We start from the raw sequence: 8,430 nt of genomic DNA on the forward strand, positions 1-8,430 counted from the left end.
TCCAGTGTGTGTTTCTGAATTTGGGATGTTGGTTCAGAAAAGCACCTAACCTTGACATCAAGAGACTGGACTGCCATCTGTCAAAAATGGTGTAGGGTCTCCTGCTTGGACTAGATGACCTACAAGGTCCCTTCCAGCTCTGTTATTCTGATTCTGATTTTGATTCATTTATACAGAGATTCCTGGCAGACGCCATGTGAGGTGCGAATCCTGTTCAGGATTGTCCATTGTTGATGTGGTAGTTCAAACCCTGGCACCATTTTTGTGCGGTCATTTATATGTCTTCCTGTGTCTGGGCATTCAGTGACCCATTTGACTTTCCATTGGGAATCAGTGTTAAAGTTGTTGGACAGATGTTGTGCAAGTGCCAGTGCATCAGTACAACTTGAGCTTGATGCAAAGAAGCCTTCATCGTCCGTCGGGTTCACACAAAACACACTCAACCACTAGTTACCTTGTGCCATCACCCTTGCCTTGCTTTTCTGAAACCATCCCTCTCCTTCTTCCCCACTCAACTCAGAGTCTTACTCCCACCTCATGGCAAACTGAGCTCACCCATTAGAGAACCCAAGCATATGCCTGTTCACATTGTGTAAACCTAGCCATCGTGATTTGTTATGTAGGGTTTATAGCTTAGCATGAATGAAGTCTTGTGCAGTTTGTGAACATAGCCAATATCAGTGTTCCAATATTTGGGGGGGCTGCCACAAAGAAGAGGGGATCGACCTGTTTTTCAAAGCACCAGAAGGCAGGACAAGAAGCAACGGATGGAAACTAATCAAGAAGAGAAGCAACCTGGAATTAAGGAGAAATTTCCTAACAGTGAGAACAATTAATTAGTGGAACAACTTGCTTCCAAAAATTGTGAATGCTCCAACACTGGAGGCTTCCAAAGAAGAGATGGACAGCCATTTGTCTGGAATGGCATAGAGTCTCCTACTTGTGCAGGAGGTTGGACTAGAAGATCTCCCAGGCCCTTCCAATTCTGTTATTCTGTTATCTATTAATGGGCCAATCACTAGTATTAGCCACAGACACTTTTAGAAGGAAACCCCACATTCCTTGTTTGGGGAAAGATTAGATTAAGAGTCAGAGAGGCTGCTCTTTCTCCTTTTTCGGATAATCAACAGGAGTATCTTCTCACAGGTACCCCAACCTTCACTCGGTTCACTTTCCAGGCTGCCAACATGCTCAGCAAAACAAAGCACAGTTGGTAAAATGATGCATAAAATATAAGCATGCCAGATGTTGAAGCAGAATTAATGAAGTGCAGCCTAAGCTGGAATGCACAATCTTCTCAATTCATTGGCTAATAAAAAAGCAAGGTACTAACCTCAGAAGACATTAAGCTTTTCCAAGGAAAACACAATTATCGCAACAATAAACCTCCAAACACCTTCCACTGTCATTTTTGGTCTGTGACCCAAGAAATTTCAACTTCCCCAGAGATCTGCAGACTGCTAACATGTGAAGTAATTTATTGTTTGCATTAGAAAGACAACACCTTAGTATGATGGCTTTTCTCTACTCATGTGTTTTTTTTAAAATTATACATGCTTTTGAAATTTATATCCTCATATATTTCTGTACCATATACCGCAAAAGGCTTTCTAGACATACTACACTTATTTATGTAGGTCGTGATGTGAACTTCACAATAACTTTGCAGCATACCAACCATTTCCTTTTCACTTTTTTTTAAAATCCCCAACTCCCCAGTGCAACTTTTAAAATGGAAACCTCTCAGAGTTAGCTCTTCTTGAAACGTATCTCTGCTGACCTAGGCAATTATCTCAGGTGACCTAAGGATGGCATGGGAGGGAACAGTCAGCCCAGGAAGTCACGCCCATGCTCAGATTATAAAGGAAGCGGGTGTGATGGCTCAGCGGTTAAAGATGCTGAGCAGCCCAGATTCTCAACCCAGCCTCTGAGCAATGGGGTGAGCTCCTGTTACTTGCTCCAGCTCCTGCCAACCTAATCATTTGAAAGCATGCAAATGCCAGTAGATAAATAGGTACCACTTCAGTGGGAAGGAACAGCATTCTGTGCACCTTTGGTATAGCCATGTTGGCCACATGACCATGGAAATTGCCTTCGGACAATGCTGGCATCCTTGGCCAAGAAACGGAGATGAGCACCATGCCCTAGAGTTGGACCTGCCTGGCAGGGCAACCTTTACCTTTACCTTCTTCCAGGTGGACCATCTCTTGGAAAAAGAAAGCTGTAACAGTAACATCATTTCTTCTTCTCCTGGCCTGTCGAGAGAGGGCTGTTCAATTTTAACATAGATGATCACATTGACCCTTCTTTCAAATCAGTGGTCCTCTCTGTCCAAACCTCCAAGTGGCCTCAATGACTCTATAAAAGAAGGCAAATGATCAGCTGTCTGCAAGGAGTATAAATCCTGCCATTCCCCCCCCCCCGCCCCCAGGCAGTCAGACCTGAAAGAAGCTTCTTGGATGAGAAGCAAAATGTCTTCAAAGAAAAACAAGAAAGTCCAGTTGCCTCCTGAAAAAGCACCTTTGGGGCAATCAAGTTCAGCATCCATCAGAGTCTGGGTAAAAAGAGGATAATTTCCGTGATAAAACAGGCCAATGCCATTTGATTACTCAACTGTTCACGTCTCCTGCCATTTCCATGGCTGGTGTAAGACCTTTGTCCAGCTTGGTGTAAGACTTTATCACAGGATTTCCATCCTTAGGTCTGTTTAAAAAAGGCAGATGTTGATGGTGCTCCTGTCACCACCAGGGACGGAATCTGGATCTCAGGGGAAATTTCCAGTGCTTGACTTGGGCTGAAGCCCTTCCCAAGCAGCTGTTGTAACCCCCCTGTTCTTCCCAAGGCTACTCCTGCTATAGTGTTTGACAGATTGGGGCAACTTCTCAGCCGCAGGTGATTCAGAGAGGAGGAAAAACCTTTGTGCTCCTTCTGTTCTGCTAGAAGGGTTCTGCTCCGCCTATAAAGTTGCTTGCTTAGAAATTATGCAGGATGATGTGCCACCATCAGTTTGAACTCAGTGAACAGAGTGATTTGCCAGTTCAACTTCTCTATGCAGAATTTATGGGGAGGTGGAGATGGTTAGTGGGAGATGGTTTCAGCTGCATCCATTTGAGATGCAGAGCTCCGTAAAGGCCTATCGCATTAACAGCTCAGAAAAGGGAGATAAACAGGAGATAAACAGACTGTCCAGGTCTGCATCACTTGCCATATTTTTCCTTCTGAACCCTCCACTATTTCACTTTGTAAACTCCTTAGAAGTTCTTCTGTGGGACTCTGTGAAATGCCATCATGAGATCACGGCAAGTTCACAACAAAGAACAACCACAAAATGTCCCTGATTTGAGCCAATGGCCATTTACTTTGGGCCCCCAGGCTCCCAGCCCCATTTCATAAGATTCTTTGAAATGAAATTGATTAGATCTCTATCTATCTATCTATCTATCTATCTATCTATCTATCTATCTATCTATCTATCTATCTATCCATCCATCCATCCATCCATCCATCCATCCATCCATCATCTCTATCTTGTATCCATCTGTCCATCCATCCTCTCTACCATCTATCTATCTATCTATCTATCTATCTATCTATCTATCTATCTATCTATCTATCTATCTATCTAATATCTATCATCCATCCATCATCTCTAACTATCATCTCTCTCTCCCCTTGGATTGGAAGGATGGTTTTATTCTTTTTTCATCTTCACAGTTTAGTCTAAAGCCTAGACTTTGGAGGTCTGCCACAACATTTCCAAATGCTAGCCACGTTTGAATCTGCCATTTAAGGTTCTGTTGGACTCTACAAGGCCAATCAGAAGGTTTCACTTATGCCTAAAATGCTCCCAATATTCTAAATGGACTCAAGCTTCCCAAATATTGGAGACTCCTGCTTTATCTAAAGATAGCTTTCTTCATGGTTTGACAAACATGAATTGTAACATGATACTGTGCAACCGAGAGACGGGCTGCTCTCATTCCTTTATTTAATTGTCCAGGTTAGCAAAGCCACCATATCTTTGGTGCACTTAGACTTGAGAAGCCAATGCCAGCTTCCCTGGGTGGCTTAATCAGATGTTACCCCCTGTCTGTCCTACTCATGCTAACAAAATGGATTGGCTTTTATTGTGAATCTCGTTAGCTCAGTGGGGAACAGCATGTGAGGGTAAAAGCTAGAGAGGTAGCTGTGACCTGCTTTTTTAAAAAAACAAACAAACAAAATCCTATCAACCATTATTAAAGGAACCAATTATATAATTATAGATAACAGCTCTCAAAAGGTTTTAAATACAATCCAACCTTTGAGTGATTTGTACAGAAGAGCACAGCTGAGCACCAAGGCTAATCTTTGGGTGGGGCTGGGGGAAACATTGGCTGAGGTGTCTTCAGTCTCATTCCTGGATCCACTACATTTACACTGTAGTAACTGAATCAGTCTGTTATATAAATGAAAATAAGTGTCAGACTGGCCCAATTCGCTCCTTAGGAAAGAACGATTCTTGTCTCTATCAGTGTTAGAGAAAAAGCATTTTTACTAGAGATGTTGGGTGCAGCGTGAGGGAGGCAAGCTCTGAAGAAAAACCAAGTCAAAAATCATATATTGAAAGCAATCCCCAATGTCCAAAACCCTCCCCTGCTGGGAGAGTAGAAAAGGGAACTTCCATGCATTTACAACATTTGCTTCCTCCCCTTCAAATTCCAATCGGAGATACAAACCAGAATACCCCCCTCTTTCTTTGTTCTTCTCAGTTCAAAGGTTCTTTCCCTGGTCTTTGATGATGGCCTACAGGCAGGCTGAATAAACAACCTTGCATCTAATGGATAGGGATGGCCAATTATCATCTTCTCTTCCCCTCCTTGACAATGGCAGAATCCAAGTAAGGGGTGAGACTTAGGTTTGCACAGATAGGGGTTTAGGAATGGAATATAAATGGATTCTGACAATCTGCTCCCCTTAAAAGAAAGATAGGTCCATCTGTAGAGGAAATAAAATATAAATGTTAACCCGGTTTGTTAGGATATTCTGTATGAAACTTCTTAAGCAACTTTGGTGCTCTAATGTGGTGTTTATTGACCCACTCATTTTCTGAGGAGGGGAGATGTTTCCAAGCTACTAGATATTGAATTGCTCCATGGTGTTTCCTAGAGTCCAGGATTTCCTTCACCTCGAAGTGTTGTTCTCCTTCCACCATGATGGGAGGTGGTGGTGGTGGGGTTTTTGTTCGTAGGGGTGACTGTTGTTCTTTTTTTTTTTTAGAAAACTGCAGTGAAAAATTGGGTGTATCTGCCTAAGATTTTTGGGTAGTCCTAATTCTACTGTTACTGGGTTTATGATTCTTTTAATTGGAAAAGGTCCAATATATTTTGGTCCGAGGTTTTTACAGGGTTGTAGTGATTTAAGGTATTTTGTGGATAAATATACCATCTCTCCCACCCTGAATGGTTTGGGATCAACTCTTTTTTTGTCTGCCTGTGTCTTGTATGCTTGTCTAGCTTCGTCTAAAGCTTTCCTAATGATTGGCCAGGTGTTTTGTAATTGTGCAATCCATTCCTTCAGTGATGGGATTACTGGTTTGTTTGGGGTTAGTTCTGGCCGGTAGCTATTTGAAAAGGAGTGTAACCTGTGCTGGAGTGGACTGCATTATTATATGCCACTTCTGCGAAAGGTAGTAGGTCCGTCCAATTTGTTTGCTGGAAATTGATAAAGCATCTTAAATATTGCTCAAGTATTGAGTTCAAACGTTCAGCCGTTCCATCCGTCTGAGGATGATGACTGGATGACAGTCCTTGGGTGGTTTCCTAAAAGTGATAAAAATTCTTTCCAAAATGCTGATGTAAATTGCACCCCCCTATCAGATATGATGCATTGTGGTGCCCCATGTAATCTGTAAATATGCTGCATGAAAAGTTTCGCTAAGGCTTTTGCAGTGGGGATCTTTTGGCAAGGGATGAAGTGCACTTGTTTGGAAAACAAGTCTGTGACCATCCAAACTATAGTGTTACCATTGCTTTCTGGTAATTCCACTATAAAATCCATGGCTATTTCTTTCCATGGGGCTGAGGGGTTCGCCACTGGTTGTAACAGTCCTGGCGATTTCCCTTGCAGCCTCTTAGCCATCACACAAATTTGGCAGCTGTGGATTGGGGTGGGTCCTGACAAGTCCAATAAAGTCCCATTCTGATGTTTTGGGAACATGGTGCCTCTGGCACCACAGCAAATTCCTTTCCCAGGGCTGGTGTCCTTGAAGGCAGGAAGATGACTCAGTTAGCACCTCTGGTTCCTGTCAGTGTTCATATTCCCCAATTTCCCACAAGATTCCTTCATACCTCTAGCACTCTTCCATTCCCAAATGCCCCCTCCCCCCAGTTATAGCAGTTGCTAGCAAATGTCAAAGAAGACAAAGATAAACAGTTGACAATCAATTAGGTCAACCAATCTTGCCCTAAGTCAACAGTCAGCAGGGATATCTACAGATGGCAGCTCTCAGGATACAGATGAAAAAAGGGTGGATTCTGTGATTGCATGGCCATCTTGACATTTTCCTCTTTGTCACAGAAAAGAAATTTGACTGCTCAGTATAACAGAATAAAAGTTGGAAGGGACCTTGGAGGTCTTCTAGTTAACCCACCTGTTTGAGAACGAGACTCTATACCAGTGGTGGCGAACCTATGGCACGTGTGCCAGAGGCCACACTCAGAGCCCTCTCTGTTGGCACGTGTGCCACCGCCATCAGCAGCAGGTCCATCAGGCTGCCACCGCTGCCTGGAGCAGGAGCCCCATTCAGCACAAAGGAGGCGAAGTGGCCGATTAGCAAGCTCGAGTAGAGGTGGTAGAGCAGAGGTCACCAACCATTGTCCATTGGTGGACTGGAAGAAAAGGGAGAGGCTGCAAATGTGGTGGGGCTAGTGCCTGCATGATACTAACTAGCCCTGCCCTGTTCTTGCATGGTGCAGCGCCTTGTATCTGCACCCCATGGTGTGGTGGCAGCCATTTTTGCGCCTTGCAGCAGGGTGGCCCATTTTTGCATTCCTAGTTTTTGCATGCCAAAGCGGCACTCAGAGACGCTTCCCTGCCCCCCCCCCATTCCTGTGTTGAGTTTCTGGTCCTTGCAAATCCACTCTTTTTGCACATGCTGCTCTGAAAGAGAAGTTTTTTTCCTACTCTGTCACCTGCCCTCTGGGACTTGGAGTCTGAGTGGGCTTAAAACAATGTTTAATTGGGTCTAGTTTAGTGATGGTGAATCTTTTAGAGACTGAGTGCCCAAACTGCAACCCAAAACCCACGTGTATCGTTGGGTGCCGGGTGGGCATGGCCCATTGGGTGGCCGTGACCCATTGGGTGGGCGTGGCTCATTGGGTGGGCATAGCTGCGGTGGTAACAGCAGACTGGGTGGGACTAAAAATTTCAATCAATTCCAACTTTGCGAGATCTTTTTTTTCCTGCGAGAAGCTGAAATTGGATTGATTGAACCTTTTTTTTTTGCACATGGCGGAGGCCTAAAGCGAAAAGGTTTTTAAAAACCCAGCTGAAGGCCCAGGACTGGGGCGACAGCGTGCGTGCCCACAGAGAGGGCTCTGCGTGTCACCTGCATGCCATAGGTTCGCCACCATGGGTCTAGCTCTTGGCCACAAACCTGGAACCTTGCCATGCAAGTTCTATACCTTCTGGGTGTTGATCTTGTTTCTGTCTCTCCCCTCCCCCTCCCCCAACTTTGTATTTCTCCCTTCCAACTCATTTTTCAGTTGTGCACAGCATCTGGCAAAAGGACATGTTTTTCTTGCAAAGTATGCATGCACATACATTTTGGGAACATAAGCTAAACATTAGGAGCTCCCTCCAGGAAGCCACTGTGATGCCTGTCAGTCAAGAGGGGAGTGATCCACTAAGGAGGCAATTAATTATTGTCCTGTGGTGATTCGCTGAACCTGCAACCTGCAAGCATCAACTGTCTTCCCTCAAAATTGAATGTCTGCGCCATGAGAATTACCCCCTTCCCTGAAAAGTTGATGGTTAACCAGCTGGAATGAGAATCTCTGCAAGTGTGTGGTTGTCTTAAAAGATCTGTAGGAAGCAAAAGAAAACAATTTATCTCCTCTGAGGTTTCATTCTTGTCTCTTCCATCTTCTTCCAAAACAGGATTCTCTGTGTTGGCGGATCATATCTCAACTTTTTTTGGTTAAGAACTTCCCTGGGTGCTTAAGGGAGAGGAATTGTTCTTTTCAAAGTGAATCAGACCAACAGACCACCACTATGTGGCTTGCCTTTAACACAACATTTTGTTAACATGAATAAATCACACCCAGACACAGTGTAGTCCAAGCTGTGTCTAATGCCCATGAAAAATGGGCGGAGTGTCAATTGCACCATCCCCGCTGCCATCTTGACTCTTTTGGCATATAATGCCATGGACATCCCTTGTGAGAACAG

This window comes from Vipera ursinii (assembly GCF_947247035.1).
Source record: "Vipera ursinii genome assembly, chromosome: 13".
In the NCBI taxonomy this organism is placed as follows: Eukaryota; Metazoa; Chordata; class Lepidosauria; order Squamata; family Viperidae; genus Vipera; species Vipera ursinii.